Source organism: Emydura macquarii, unplaced genomic scaffold (genome assembly GCF_026122565.2).
Source record: "Emydura macquarii macquarii isolate MOO-44397 ecotype Brisbane River unplaced genomic scaffold, CSIRO-AGI_Emac_v2 contig_1043, whole genome shotgun sequence".
Classification (NCBI taxonomy): domain Eukaryota; kingdom Metazoa; phylum Chordata; order Testudines; family Chelidae; genus Emydura; species Emydura macquarii.
Window position 1 is genome coordinate 18695748 of NW_027131180.1, and position 16364 is coordinate 18712111.

Here is a 16364-nt window from a genome sequence, read left to right on the forward strand (position 1 = left end):
CTTAGCCAGAATCCAAGAGGAACAAAATGGCTCTGTTGAATCCCTTTGCCCTCCTGGCTTTCCATAATGGGATTGTGTAGAAAGGGTAGTTGAGAAAACAAGGGCTGTTCCTCCGCATAGCCCCACAGTCTCTCGGCCTGCTGGGGGACACGGACTCCATTCAGATATGTTTATTCTATTGCCCCATTCCCTTGCCAATGGCATGTCCTTTCCCACCTGATGCTGAAATATAACTTCACTTGGTGATGTCATTCCTCCAGGACAACATACAACCACCAGAATTAATCAGCTCATTCCTCCTGTTTTGATCAACTCCTGTTGCTGAGGCAGTGACCTCACCGTTATCCATGGTTTCCCAGAAGTCCAGCGAGCCTCGGTGCTGAATCAAGAGTGGCCAAAATGAAATACTGGTACAATGGCACAGCAGCAGCAGTGAGGAAGGAGATGTTGTTGCAGGAGGATGGAACAGTCTTTTCACACTATCTTGGCCACAATAACAGTTGAACAGAAAAACCAAAAAGCAAACAAATACCAACTCTCTCCCTTTGCCTCAAGCCTCCCTACCTCTGCTTCCCACCAAACCAACTGTCCCTGCACCTGCCGCTCAGACTCCCCCAGCTCCTCCATATTCTCCATATCCTCCCCATATTCTGCCCTAGCATTCCTGGCATGCCACTCTGGTGCCCCGGAATGACAAATCTAGGTCCAGAACAGCTGGGCCAGTAGGGCAACTTCAGGCAACAGCAAATGGAGTAACAGCCTTCAACAGCAATTTGTCCTCTCCCCTCTCTGAACTCCATTAATCTCCTTCCCTTTTCTGAACCTCTTCCCCTTTTCACTCCTGGCCCTTCCTGACATCAGTCAAACAAACTAAGGAGCTGAGCAAGTGGCATCACAGAGACCAGTTCCCTTTAAAACAGACCAGCAGCTCAATGTCTAGTTGGCAGCCGGTAACAAGCAGCATGCTGCAGGGGTCAGTGCTGGAGCCGGTTTTGTTCGAATCTTCATTAATGATCTGGAGAATGGGGTGGCTTGTACCCTCCGCAGCTTTGCAAATGACACTAAGCTAGGGGGAGTGATATATATGCTCAAGAGCAGAGATAGGATACAGAGTGACCTAGACAAACTGGAGGATTGGACCAAAAGAATTCTGATAAGGTTCAACAAGGACAAGTACAGAGTCCTGCATTTAGGACAGAAGACTCCCATGCACTTCTACAGACTGGGAACTGACTGGCTAGGCATCAGTTCTGCAGAAGAGGTCCTGGGGGTTACAGTGGACAAGAAGCTGGGTATGAGTCAACAGTGTGCCCTTATTGCCCAGAAGGCTAACGGCATATTGGGCTGCATTAGTAGGAGCATTGCCAGCAGATTGAGGGAAGTGATTATTCCCCTCTATTTGGCACTGGTGAGGCCTCATTTGGAGTATTGTGTCTAGTTTTGAGCCTCCCACTACACGAAGGATGTGGACAAATTGGAAAGAGTCCAGCGGATGGCAATGAAAATGATTAGGGGGCTGGAGCACATGCCTTATAAGGAGAGGCTGAGGGAACTAGGCTTGTTTAGTCTGCAAAAGAGAAGAATGAGGGGGGATTTGATAACAGCCTTCAACTTCCTGACAGGGGGTTACAGGGAGGATGGAACTAGGCTGTTCTCAGTGGTAGTAAATGACAGAACTAGGAGCAATGGTCTCAAGTTGCAGTGGGGAAGGTCTAGGTTGGATATTAGGGAAAAAAAATTCACTAGGAGGGTGGTGAATCACTGGAATGGGTTACCTAGGAAGTGGAATCTCCATCCTTAGAAGTTTTTAAGGTATGGCTTGCGAAAACCCTGGCTGGTATGATTTAGTTGGGGTTGGTCGTGTTTTGAGCAGGGGTTTGGACTCGATGACCTCCTGAGGTCCCTTCCAATCCTAATCTTCTATGATTCCAGAGCAAGTGACCTCACAGAATTCTGTTTCTTCTTATAAGATCAGTAAGTAAGAGATCAAGGGCCAGCAATGCCACAAAGACCTGTCCATTGACGTTAGCCCAGGTTGGTCCTGTAGAGATGCTGAGTCATTGTCATCACAATGGTCTGTCCCTGACATAAAAAGGCCTAAGTCTTGATAGTCACCCATCTATCTACAGGTTCTTGAATCAGAGACATCACAGAAACTTGTGTCTTTAAATCAGCCCAGCAAACTTGTGGGGCGAAGCCAGTGAGCTCACAAAAGCCCATGTCGTGACATCAGCTAACTATACGGGCTTGAGCAAGATGACTTAATGAGATTTTTCTCTCTCTAATTTCCTATAATCACATACCTTAAAGCAGAAAACAAAGGGCAAGAGAGACTTTCAGCCTCTTCCCTCCTCATGTTCACATGCAAATTTGTGTGTGTTACATACTGCCTTGCTCTCACCTCAACATTACAGCCTTTCTCTTATATCAGGGGTCAAAGGAGACACTTTCCATTATCCATTGCTGACCTCACCAATAAATGAGTTTACCCTAATAAATGTAGCAGCACATATTTGTTGCCTAGCCTGATTTTTTTTTCCAATTTAACAGTAACACATAGTATACACATATATAAAGTGTTATACATGTAAGCAAGGTCTGAGTGGCACTGTCCCTGCTCAGCAACTGAAAGTGGGGGGAACCTTATTTACATGGGCTTTGTATTTGCATGACTACAATTAAGTATTAGGTGTTGAGCATGATAGGAAATGGTTAATGCGTATGGTATTGTGTTACAAGTCACTTTTGTGTCAACTGCAGGAGTAATGAAATGTTGTCCTTCGATTGTATGAACAAAGGGCATCAGATCTGTGTTTAGCCTGTTCTGATAAAAAATTCACTCTCACATAAACAAAGCCCAAAAAGGGTGGCGGACGAATGTTTCAGCACTGCAAGAGGAGAGAAGGAGGAATGAGAAGTCTCCTGTTGAGAGTGCATTAGCCCTGGCAAAGGGCTACCCTCAGGCATGGATTGATGATCTCCTCCCACTGTTAAAAGGTAGAATTAATTATTCTTCTTGGAGTCTTTTGTTTTTTAAAAGCAAGGACATTGCTTCTGTGTCAGCAGAAGGTTTTCCCATGAGCTGACATTCCCTATGAGCTGAATCACTAGAGAAAGTGGGAAACCTTGACTGACAGCCAGCAGAGAGATGCCAGCAGTGGACGGCACCTGCAACCGGTGGGATCAGCCAGCACCAGTAGATGGTGGGAGCAACAGCGGTCAATGCCAGCAGATAGTGTACACTTGCAGACGGTGGGATCGGTTGGCGCCAGCAGACAGCGGGAGCCAGGAGCAGTCAGTGCCTGCAGATGCCAAGATTGGTTATCATCTGTAGACAGAGGGGGCCAGCAGACGGCGGGAGCCAGGAGCGGTGCACGCCAGCAGACGGTGAGAGCCAGCAGCAGGGACTCAGTGAGGCCTGGAAGTGACAGGAGGCAGCAACGGAGGAGGCCTGGTCAAGCCTGCATCTGGCAGGAGCCTGCAGAGGGGGACAGGCTGAGCCCCAGCCAAGAGGTGGACATTGCAACTATGACAGTCAGTACAGGAGAAAGCAAGAAGTGAGGGGATGGGTTTGTCTCATTGAGTTCATGAATTCTGTTTGCACTGTTTCCCAAATCAGTGCTGTGTTACTTCCCTTCTGTTATTAAAATGTTTACTTTCTACACTCAGACTCTGTTCCGGCGAGAGGGGAAGTATTGCCTTTTGGGGCGCCCAGGGTATAGTGTGTGATTTCCCAGGTGACTGGGTGGGGGCTCGAGCCAGTTTGATGTGACATTGACAGGGACCCCTAGATATAGAACCCGGCCCTTGCTGCTGCAGACTCTGTCTAGCAGTAGGGTTACATAACACAATTCTGCTCTCTACTCGAAAGGATCCATCTGAACAAAATGGGACTGAGGCTGTGTCCTACAATCCTGGAACACACTCAGGCTGAGCAGTGTATAGTTGCTGAAATGCATTTATGTTAAATCGCTCCTTCTGCCTGGGGTGGCTGCCCTATTGATCTCCATGTAGGGCTACTTCTTCCTTTTGACCGTCTAATGAAAGTTATTGTCCTTTCCTGCTCCCAGTTCCTCTCTAGGGAACTCAGTTAGACAAAATGGCTGCTTCATATGCATACCTGCCATTTCCCTCCTCTGAACCTTGGATTTAGAAATCATCTGTAAAACTTAAACAGCCTACTTTAGGCAGCTTCTTCAAATAATTAAGCTTTTTAAGGGTTACATATGCATCCATGGATGATTTTTAACACTGGCCCATGTGTAAGTATTAGAATTTTTAGCTGCAACATATATTGGTGCAAATGGATTTTGTGACTTCAATTTATAACATTTGTGTGTATGCAGGTATTAGATATTTTTAAGTGTGCATATGGGTCATTGTACCCGAGCAAAAAGCATGCATTTATGAGTACGAATGGCAGCTGGGTAGAGGTCTGACTGAAAATTTACCTCAAAATATCCAATTTCTCTTCACAATATACATCTGCCCAAATAAACTCCAAAGAAATCTGCGCACTAAGGACATATGCAGTTTATGATCCTGATTGAATAGTTTGGAAGACTGTCAAAAATGAAGTTAATATCAAAGAATTGGGCACTGTATCTGTGTCCTCTTCACTCTAACATCATGAAATGCTGTAGTTCCATGACAACAGATCATGGTTAGAGTTTAATGCCCAGAAGAAATCCCAGCAAGCTGAAGTGTTCCCATATTGAAGTTCAAAGGCAAGCATCAATCAATCTGTCAACAAAATAGAAGAATAAAATAGCAGCTCCTCTCTGTAATATAGTCTTCAAAGATGGACAGTGATTCTACTGAATTCTGGAAACTGATCTTTTTTTTTTAAAAAAAAAAGCCTAGCATGCTAAACTTTTAGCAACAGATATGAAGAATATAAGCTATATTTCACCACAGAATATTACTGAGGTAAATAACTTAGTGAACTTTTCAAAATTTTTAGGTGAATTAAAAAATAACATCTGCTTTTTCACTAGCTAAAAGAAATAAATAGTATGGGTTATTAACCCTCATGCGACTGGGCATATTCTGCTCATCAGCTGTATTCAGGGAAAAAATTGCCTCTCATAAAAGTTTGGCTTTTATGTGTTGGGGGGATTACAACTTCTTCTAAAATATTCAGCACTGACTATTGCTGGAAGCCAAGGTTGTATCAATAATTGATCTGTCCTGCCCCCCCCCCCCACACAGAGCGTTCTCATCAGGGATGGCTCCGGGAGTGACCCGGCAGTGAGTCTTGGAGTTAACACCCCACCATACCTCTCAAAGCTATTGTTTCAAACTGTCTGCAGACTCAAGCAATTATTGCTGCTTTAGTGTTGCTTCTCACAGAGCCCTGGGCTGGCTCCTAGTGAAGACGGAGGGTCCAGGTCCAGATCCAGATCCAGGTCCAGGTCCCCTTACACACTCCTAAGGCCCAAGGCCCAGCTGCAGGTGGAGAGCTGAAGCTTCCCAACTTAGGGTGAAAAATAGGCACCTCTACCACCCTGACAGAAAGACAAAGGCCTGGAAGTCAGATGCACTAATCATTAGTCAGCCCAGCCCTCTGAGCACCCGATCATGTATTTGAAGGCTTTAAAGATAAGGACCGGGACCAGATCCTGAAAGATATTTAAGCACCTAACTCCCAATGGGAGGTGTCTAAATACTTTTCAGGATCTGGGCTGTGGTCCTTGAACTGGACCTGGAATTGGATCAGGAGCCAATGTAGAGCATATATTTGACATACTGTCTTGTGACAATCTGCCCTGAAGCCCATCTTGCTCATTTATTTCATCACCTAGTGTACATAGGAGCAGTTGTTCATACAATGACCCAAGCAAAAATATCTGTCCATTAATCATAAATGTTTCTCAAATGTCCCCTTTACAGATAAAATGTTTTACTCTGTTGTTAACATATGTAGCTCTAACAACAACAAAAATAAGATGGAATGTTGGTTTTAAATTTTTCGTTGGAGGTGATAATTCTAAAACAACTGGAAATCTAAAACGGTGACAGTGTAAATTGGTGGTTACTAACTGGAAGCTGATGTTTAACATATGGGGTCTACCATGTTATAGATGTGAGTTCTTTAGCAATACTGAACTGTAGTATGCTGAAAGCAGGCTGACAAACCTCACTGGCTGGCAGAAACCTTGTTCATCACTGAATCACTGCAGTACAGTTACAATTCATAGAATCACAGAAGATTAGGATTGGAAGGGACCGCAAGGGGTCGTCTAGTCCAACCCCCCGAAGACAAAGCGCTTTTCAAAAGTGCCCAAGGGTATGTCTACATTGCAATTAAAAACTTGTAGCTGGACCATGCCAACTGACTTGGGCTTGTGGAGATCGGGCTGTATAACCGCAATATAGACTTCCAGCCGTGGGCTGGAGCTAGGAGCCTGTGGGGTGGGAAGATAGCAAAACTCGGACTGCAGCTGGAGCAGGAATGTCTACACAGCAATTAAACAGTCCCATAGCCTGAGTCCCGTGAGCCCAAGTCAGTGGCACAGGCACAGGTTTTTAATTGCAGTGTAGTTATACTCTGTGAGGCTTAAGAACACAAATCCCAGTGACTTTCAGTGGAACTTGTACTCCAAAGTCCCGTAGGGGCTTTTGACAATCTCATCCTCTATGACTAAGGTAAATATATTTTTGTACTTAGTTCAAGACAAAACCAAAATGAATTGCCGTCCAATATTACGTGAGAATGACTAGGCTTTCTTTTGTGTTAATTAGACTAAGAGAGGAAGGAAAAACAAATCCAGGAATAATTAATATTCTTTCAGAAGCTAACTATAAAAATGGAATGTAACAGTCATAATAATGCCTAAACTGGTGGAGTCAATAATGCATATATCCCCACCTGCCAACAAAGAGCAGTTATTTGGTGGAAATCATCAGATCAGTATATCTCAGAGATAAGGCAAGCAAAAAACTAACCAACCTTGACTTCTCATTTCATCTAAAGAATATCATCACTAACGGCAGTACAAGATAATGGATTCACAGGGAAAAAATGTGGCATAAGGCATGCAAACAAGGGGTAACCTTTTAAAGCTGATATTCAACAGAGCCTTCTTATTACCTAAAAATAAAAATGTTGACACCAGCAACAGCAGAATCTAAATCCAACTTTCTCTGTAGTGTATCGGCAGAAGAGCCATTTGTCTGATAGTATGTTAGCAGGAGAAGGGAGTAAGAAACAAAAGTGAGGGACTTTTGGTTCCTAGGAAAAACTGTCAAGTCCGGATGATTCGGGCTGTGCCCATTAGTGCCACTATTGTTAAGTGTCTCCCTGACATTCATATTATTATCTGAAGACTTTAACTCCACCATTAAAATGCCTTCCTTGGCATACATGTTTTTGCACTTCTGTAACTTAAAGGTTATTTTAAATTACGTTTTACAGGTCATGAGTCCATAATACAAGGTGTTATTTTTAAAATGAGAGCTGAAGTGAAAGAAAGCATTTTCCACTGTGATGCTGCTGTGCAGGTGTGTGTGTGGTAAGCAGAACTGGATGAACTCCTCAAACATTTTTCATGAATACTTGTTTGAAAAAACAGTGAATTCCCCCTTGGCTGTATTGTGAACCTGATTGTTTTTGGTTGTTGTTTGCATTATGGTAGCGCCTAGAAGCCCCAGTCATGGACCAGGACCCCATTATGCTAGGCACTTTATAAACAATAGCAAAGACATCCTTGCCTCAGTGAGCTAAAATCTACGTGTGAGAGGCAACAGATGACAGCAGACAGCATGGAAACAGTGAAATAATGTAAGTCAGTGAAATAGCACTCCACAGAAATAAGGATAAGATCCAAGCCTGCACACAAAGGAAATATCACTACATTTCAACCAATATTATTCTCAAGCATCCTATTCTTTGTTGCAACAACTGCTCGTTTATGGCATGTATATTGAAGGTAGAGCTGTAACTGACTGGGAATTGGCATTGAAGGAACACATTGACTGTAAAAAATAGTGATGTTTACCATTTAGTGCTTGTTTCATTTCAGGAATGTTCTGTTCCTCTATCCAGGTAAGAAAATGGGAAGAGAATTTCCCTTCTACCCATTCCCTGTACATTTTCCAGATTTCTTTCTTTCTTTCTTTCTTTCTTTCTTTCTTGTTGTTGTTAACCTTGAAACCTTGGCAGCCATGAACTATGAACACTATTATCAATTACTCCTTTAAATCAGTTTTATTTACTACAAGGCTTGCAGAATTATAACCCCAATGTGTTGTTCATTCATATAGGTATGAATTGAGCCATTTTAGGTAGATCACTAATGCTAAGGAAAACATATGGTACTAGAGAAGTGCCTCTCTTTGTCTATAAAAAGACCATTTACTACTAATCCTCTGTGTAAGGGTATAGATATGTATAATGCATGCCTTTCCCTTATAATCATCAGCACAGCAGTATTGACAACGAGCAGAAATGGACAGGCTAAGCATCAATCGTTTGTTGTGCTATGTAAGTCTTAAATAGCAGTTTTCCATTCTAGGACATTTCCAATCTTCAAACAGCGGCCTCTCTTTCAACTCAGCCAGTACTAATATCCATGGATATGTGCATTAACATGAGTGGAAAAATACTGTTGTATTTACCTATGGCCAAATTATATTCTATGTGTTTCCATTCACTACTTAAAAATGATTGCTAGTACTAAGTTATCTATTGTAGATATGGGACTTCAGTGAGTAAGGGGACATTGATGACAGAAAAATTCTAAGACTAAAATTGCCTTTTCTTGTAAATAATTATTTTAATTCCCTCGTATATGATGTATCGAAATCTATTTTTATCCTAGTTGTATGTTAGATCATTCTCCAGAGTTGTTGGGTAACATGTATCAGAGAACATTCTAGGGGCCAAATGGGGGAGGGATGAGTGATCAAATATTGAGGCTTTTATTTTTTACTGTAAAACAAAGTTGTGATCCTTAAAAATATGCCAATTGCTGTACAGAACTTTTTTACAGTAACTTTTTTACAGAACGTTTTTACAGTACCTCAGGACTTGCTGTGTTGCCTACGTATTGCCTATAAACAACACTACCCAGCTTTGTTTTAGATAAATAAGCAGGCAATATTTAGGTAATGTTCTAAATACTGTGACTTTACCTGAGTCACACTCATGGGTGACCAAAGTAATTCCAAACTATATTAAGCTGGGAAGAACTGATACTTTCTCAAACTCAAAGGTTCCCATGTAGAACCAGGATAACTAACACCATTTTTTCCATGTTCACGCTGATGGAAACTGTAGTGATAGTAGCGTGTAGCTTATTGCCCTGTTAGCTGGGCAAACCTATCCTCTGCTAGGCTGCTTCTTTACCAAGCTTTAGGCAACTGATCTTAACTTTAAGAATTTCTGAGGAATGAAAGACTCCTTGAGAACTGTCTGAACCACTTATCCCGTGTGAGGCTATACTGAGCCAGATTCTCCATCCAGCTCTTAGACACCACTTTAGTGCCATGAAGAGCCAGCAGAAATACTCCCAGGGGAATACCCCTGGCACAAGGGGGTCCGCGGAGCAGCATGCAGCTGCCATAAGGATTCTCTGCTGCTCTGCCCATTTGCAGGCCTGGATTTAGGGAGCATGCTTGAGCCACGAGGTAAAGTTATAGACCTCATGGAAGAATATGTGTTTGTGTTTAGAGGCGAGAATGAAGGAGGAAAGGGTAGAACTATGGTCAGGCATAGAGGTCCTAATGGAAGAAAGCATTAAGAGTGGGAGAAGCACACAAAATGTGTGGCTAGTTGTGTGGCTTTCGCAAAGCAAGAGGGGAAGGAAAAGGAAATAGAATTATGAAGTAGCCAGATTGGTGGTGCTATTGGGCCAAATTTTCAGCTGGCGTAAATTGATGTAAATCGATTAACTTCAGTGCAATTACAGTGATTTACACCCGCTGAGGATCTGGCACATCATAGTGGCATTGTAGCCCAAATCACTTCCTTGTCTCGCTGTCTCTCACATACAGCTTAGAATATAACCTTTCAGTATCCTCTACAAGACAGCTGTTGAGGTGGATAAGCAATTAATAGGAACTGCCCTCTGAGAGCTCCCAAAAAAAAATAAATAGAGACTATAAAGAATAACCCCAATTACATCTGTCCAGGTCCATGGGCAAATCTGAACCAATAAGCAATGGGTGACAGTTTTCAATATCCTATCACCAATTGCTTAGAATCATAGAATATTAGAGTTGGAAGGGACCTCAGGAGGTCATCTAGTCCAACCCCTGCTCAAAGCAGGACTAACCTCAGCTATATCATCCCAGCCAGGGCTTTGTCAAGCCTCAGCTTAAAAACCTCTAAAGATGGAGATTCCACCACCTCCCTAGGTAACCCATTCCAGTGCTTCACCACCCTCCTAGTGAAAAACTTTTTCCTAATGTCCAACCTAGACCTCCCGCCCTGCAACTTGAGACCGTTGCTCCTTGTTCTGTTATCTGCCACCACCGAGAACAGCCTAGCCGCATCCTCCCTGGAACCCTCTTTCAGGTAGTTAAAGGCCGCTATCAAATCCCCCCTCATTCTTCTCTTTTGCAAACTAAACAAGCCCAGTTCCCTCAGCCTCTCCTCATAAGTCCTGTGCTCCAGCCCCCTAATCATTATTGTTGCCCTCCGCTGGACTCTCTCCAACTTGTCCACATCCTTTTTGTGGTGGGGAGCCCAAAACTGGACACAATACTCTAAATGCAGCCTCACCAATGCTGAATAGAGGGGAATAATCACTTCCCGCATCCTGCTGGCAATGCCCCTCCTAATGCAGCCCAATATGCTATTAGCCTTCTTGACAACCAGGGCACACTGCTGACTCGTATCCAGCTTTTTATCCACTGTTGCCCCCAGGTCCTTTTCTGCAGAACTGCTGCCTAGCTCGTCGGTCCCCAGTCTATAGCTGTGCATGGGATTCTTCCTTTCTAAGTGGAGGACTCTGCACTTTTCTTTGTTGAACCTCATTAGATTTCTTTTGGCCCAATCCTCCAGTTTGTTTAGGTCCTGCTGTATCCTATCCCTACCTTCCAGGGTGTATACCACTCCCCCCAGCTTAGTGTCATCCGCAAACTTGCTGAGGGTGCAATCTACCCCATCCTACAGATCATTAATGAAGATGTTGAACAAAACCGGCCCCAGGACCGACCCCTGGGGAACTCCACTTGTGACCGGTTGCCAGCTTGACATGGAGCCATTGATCACTACTCGTTGAGCCCTATGCTCTAGCCAGTTCTCTATCCATTTTATAGTCCATTCATCCAACCCATACTTCTTTAACTTGCTGATAAGAATACTGTGTGAGACAGTATCAAAAGCTTTGCTAAAGTCAAGGTATATCACATCCACCGCCTTCCCTACATCCACAGAGCCAGTCACCTCATCATAGAAAGCAATCAGGTTGGTCAGGCATGACTTTCCCTTGGTGAATCCGTGTTGACTATTCTTGATCACCTTCCTTTCTTCCAAGTGCCTTAAAATGGATTTCTTAAGGACCTGCTCCATGATTTTTCCAGGGATTGAAGTGAGGCTGACCGGTCTGTAGTTCTCTGGATCCTCTTTCCTCCCTTTTTTGAAGATGGGCACTATATTTGCTTTTTTCCAGTCGTCAGGGACCTCCCCCTGTTGCCACGAGCTTTCAAAGATAATAGCCAATGGCTCTGAAATCACCTCAGCCAATTCCCTCAGCACCCTTGGGTGCATTGCATCTCGCCCCATGGACTTGTGTATGTCCAATCCTTCTAAATAGTCTTGGACCTGTTCCTCCAGTCATCCCGTTCCTTATTGGCACTTCCTAATATAATTTAATATCTGTATGTTAAATTTAACAATGAGCAAAGCTGTACCCCCTGATACGCAATTCAGTTTTCCTTGTCTTATCTTCATGTGCTGGAGGCGTAGCTGATTCAAATGTCTTTATTCTTGTCATCCAGTTTATGATTATAGAGCTGTCTTATCTTATATAACTAAATGACATATTTAGTACTAATAGATTTTCCTCCCTATCTTTTGCTGTTTTATGACCTACTGTAGATAATCTACAGCACTTTTAGTACACTGGATTAAATGTGCTCTGTTGGTTTCTGTCACTTTGCTTGTGAAGGGCTCTTACCAATAAGTAGTCAGTGACTCAGCCAGTCAACACAGTGGAGTTGTTTGTTCAGGATTGTCACTTTGAAACCATGAGAAAACAAAGGAGCTTCCTCAGTTTAGCAGAACTATTCCTTTCTACATAGTGGTAAGGTTTTTCTCTGGATTTTAGCCAAAACTTTCCAAAGTCACTGACAGTCTTGGGTTTCTTAATTTTCTGGGTGCCCAACTTGAGATACATCTTAAAGGGACCTGATTTTCAGAGGATGCGTGCTCACCACTATCTGAAAAATCAGGTCCCCTCAAGATGTCTCAGGATGGGCAACCAAATATTGAGGTATCCAAAATCTAAAAATTAGGCCTAGCTGAAGTTAATTATTTTTTAAAGGTTTCATGCATCCCAAAACATATAAGCTAGTATCTTTTTTCCAGCTTTTCTCCTCTAATCCTGAACTAGATTTTAAGCTTCAATAGTTTTTCATCAGATCTAAAGCCTGCCTGAGACACTGCCTCTCTTCTTAAGCCATGCTGCCACAGTTGTGACCAACAGAGATGCTCAAATTGTATTCCCCCTTGATTTAAAGCAACAGGCTGGTGACAGAGCTTATTCTGTGGAAATTAATCAGCTGGAGAACCTACTGGCTCTTCAGTCCAAAACAGCCTGATATTATTGACCTTCTGTGCATGCTGTAAGGTTTATTCATTTCCATGGTCTTTGGAGGCCCTATATTTGCAGGGGCAGGGGAATTGTGTTCGGGTCTGAGTTCTATGGTGGTATACTCGCTATTGGCTTTATTTAACTACGTATTTTTAATTTGGTGTCAAGGGCACCTAAAGCATTGGAGAGGAGCCTTTCTGTATCTATAGATAGAAATACATAAAGAGACTTTCAAATGTTACATCAGAAACTAGATGTGGCACCTCTATTTTTAGAAGAAATCTGAACAATTAGTGAAACTAAAATATTCAAAACAAACTTCTCCTCCCAACAGATTTTGACTCTAATATTCTGCTGTTCTTGAAATGGGAGTCCCATGCTTGAACAGAAAGTAGAATATTGGCATGAGGGTTTACTGTGCAAATCTGAGGGGAGAATTTGAGGTTGATATAAATCAAACTTTATAAATGTCCTCAAACTCAACCCCCAAACTAAACTCTCTGAACTGTGGGGAAGTTTGAATCCAAATCCCAGTGTTCTTACTGGTTCCAGTCATCATAACGGGTTGAACCAAAATGCTGCCATTAAAAACACACACCTACAACTTTGGGAAAATTCAGATTGAAAAATTCCAAATTTTGCACCTCTGGTACCTGGTTAATAAGGGCCATTTTAATAAGCACATAACACATGATTGCTTCTCTGCTCCCCCTCTTGTATTCAGGGGAGTAGGGTAATAATTTGCTACTGGACTATCAGCTCCGCTATGTTGCCTGATATGTTGTAGGAAAGATTCAAGATTCTGCTCATTTCCAAGATGCGCTCTGACCGTTCCTTGTCCACCTGCATGGGAGAGGAAAAAAATTGGATACAGAGGCTGTCCTCCCCCAATACTGCTGGATGCAGGGATGGAGGGATAATAACATGGGCATGGTGTGTGTGTGGCTTGTTCCCCCTTATGCTTCTGTGCAGCTGTACGTGGCTGGATCCACAAACTGGCCCAAAGAAATTCAAGATAAACTACAATTGGTTGTCTGAAATATATACCGCACTAAAAGAAAATAATCCTGGTTTCCATAAAAATGTATTTTGTTCACTTCAAGTGACATATGTTTTTTCAGTGCCAGTGTCTAAAATTTAGGGTATGGTCTGTATTTTTTCTCTGTCTTTGGAAGTCCTACCACAATTTAAGTTTCTGCTGACTTTGTTGTTGATTTATTATCGGTATTTTATTATTGCTATTAATATTTATATTATGTATTAAAACATTTTAAGTGTACTAGACTTGAATCCCTACTGAAATGTTGGTGATTAAAGACAATTAGCAATATCATTTTGTCTCAACTCTAAACTAAATTTACCTATTTTATATAGTTTCTAGGGGCCACATCATGATACCCTTATTCATACTAAATAGTATCTTACTTTACAAATAGACCTATTGACTTCAATAAGGCTATTTATGATTTAAACTATTATTCCATGTAAAATAATAGTGTCAGAGTCTGGCCTTTGTAAAGCATTATGTCATGCCACATTGAAAGTGGGTAGCAGTCTTCAGGCTTATCTTACGGGTTATTTTTAGATAAGCATATTCCGACTTTTCCCACCAAATAATTCATTATTGCAATGAGAAACCAGCCAACTCTTCTGAATAAAATAAGTGGTCCAAACCTTTTCTTATGTTCAAAAAAGTCCATTGGTGTTTTTGCACCTGACTAAAATAATTAAGTATGAGAAAACACACAAGGAAGTGTGAGCTGATTAAAATTGCTGCCCAGTTTACAGGCTAAAGAGCTGTGGGTAAAGGGTATTTTCCTGGATTGCTGAACTGTTACAACATTACAAAGCTGTAGATGAGTTAGAAAGATAGGAGAGGTACTTACCAACCAATACATTCCTTTAAAAATTAAAACAACTGCAGAGAATGAGAAAATATTGACTAGCCAGTGGGACCACAGAAAGGATCTGGGACTTAATGGTGATGATAATGAATATAAACCAAAAAAGTGACAATGTCATAAAAACGCCAGAAACCATGCAGATTTGTGGTAAGGAAAGTGTCACATATAAATTAACAAGGTGATTATTCTGCTGTGGTTTGCATTGGTTATGTTTCAGCTAGATGGCTGCATTTAGTTTCAGGCACATAGACAAACTGGCAGAGTTCACAGGATAACAACAAAAACAATAAAAGTTTTGGAATATGAGACCTGTGAGGGAAGGCTAAGGGAACTGGGCATATTTGGTCTGCAGCAAATGAGTATAAGTGGCACAGGGAAGATTTAAGTTAAATACAAAGAAATGTCTATGGCTTTAAGAAAAGTTCAGCAATGGAACAAGCTGCCAAGGAAGTTTTAAGATTTACCATGACTAGAACTATTAAAGGATAGGAGCCCATCTGTCAAGGACAGTTTAAGGGTAATGAAAACAGCAGTGCCACAATATAAGAGATGAACTAAGTAACCCACTCAGAGCTGACTTTGAGCAATAGAAATGTCACGGTTAATCTCAGCTTTCTTTTTTTGATGAGTTTCCAGACCTTTGTATTGTGAAGATAAAACTAATGCAAATAAATCACTAGGCTGAAATACTAAATTGAGTTTTCCTTGGGTATGTCTCCATTTGAATTTTTACTTGTGTTTTTAACATGGTTATAATTTCTGGTGTACACAGAACACATACAATTTGTTCTTCCTCAGATTTGGAACAAACATATGTGTCCTGGACCCAACATCTGTAGAGTGGCTATCCTAGAATTTACAATCATGTTAGTTAATGTGTGTTAAAATACGACTAAAACATCAAGTATACAAAAATCCATGAGAATCATAAGTAATTGACAACTCCTTCTACAGCTGTGCAGTAATCAACTTTGGAATCTGTGACAGTCATGGCTAAAAGTTTCTCAACATTTGAAAGGCTCCCAGATCAGTGTCACCCGCTCTGACAATAACAGATCTTAAAGCTAATATACACTGTCTCATGGCTACTGCCTGTAACCTCTGGCCATGAAAGGCAACATTATTTAAAGGACTAAACACAGTACTGAGAACAGAGGACTCCCGCATTTCAATCCCAACTCTGACAAAGACTTCCCACTGTGGTCTTAATCAAGTCACTTAATCTCTCTGCCTTAGTTTGCTCAGGTGTAAAATGAGGATAACAATTCTTATTTATTGTTATTACCTCACAGGCCTGTAGTGCTTATTACTGATTTAGAACCTGAGCCAAAGCCCACTGGCGTCAATAGGAGTCTTTCCACCGACCTCAGCAGGCTTTGGATTAGGCCCCTGATGTCTGTAAAGTGCTATGTAAGTGTTAAAATTCACCAAAGTGCACCCAATCTCTGGCAGTGGGAGTCCCCAGTTCCCTTGTTTGCTTGAACAATTTACCCTGAGGGGAAAAAAAAACTTTATCAAATATTGGCAACTACGCATGAAACCCAGCACATTGACAACACTTCTGTAACAGGAGACTGGAGAGGACTGAAGAGTCCCTCTTAACACACACAAAACACACATATTTTTTATATAAAATGAATCAGCTGAGTTTGATTTTATCCCAAGGAATCATCTAGCTAATCTCCTCAAATCCTCAAAC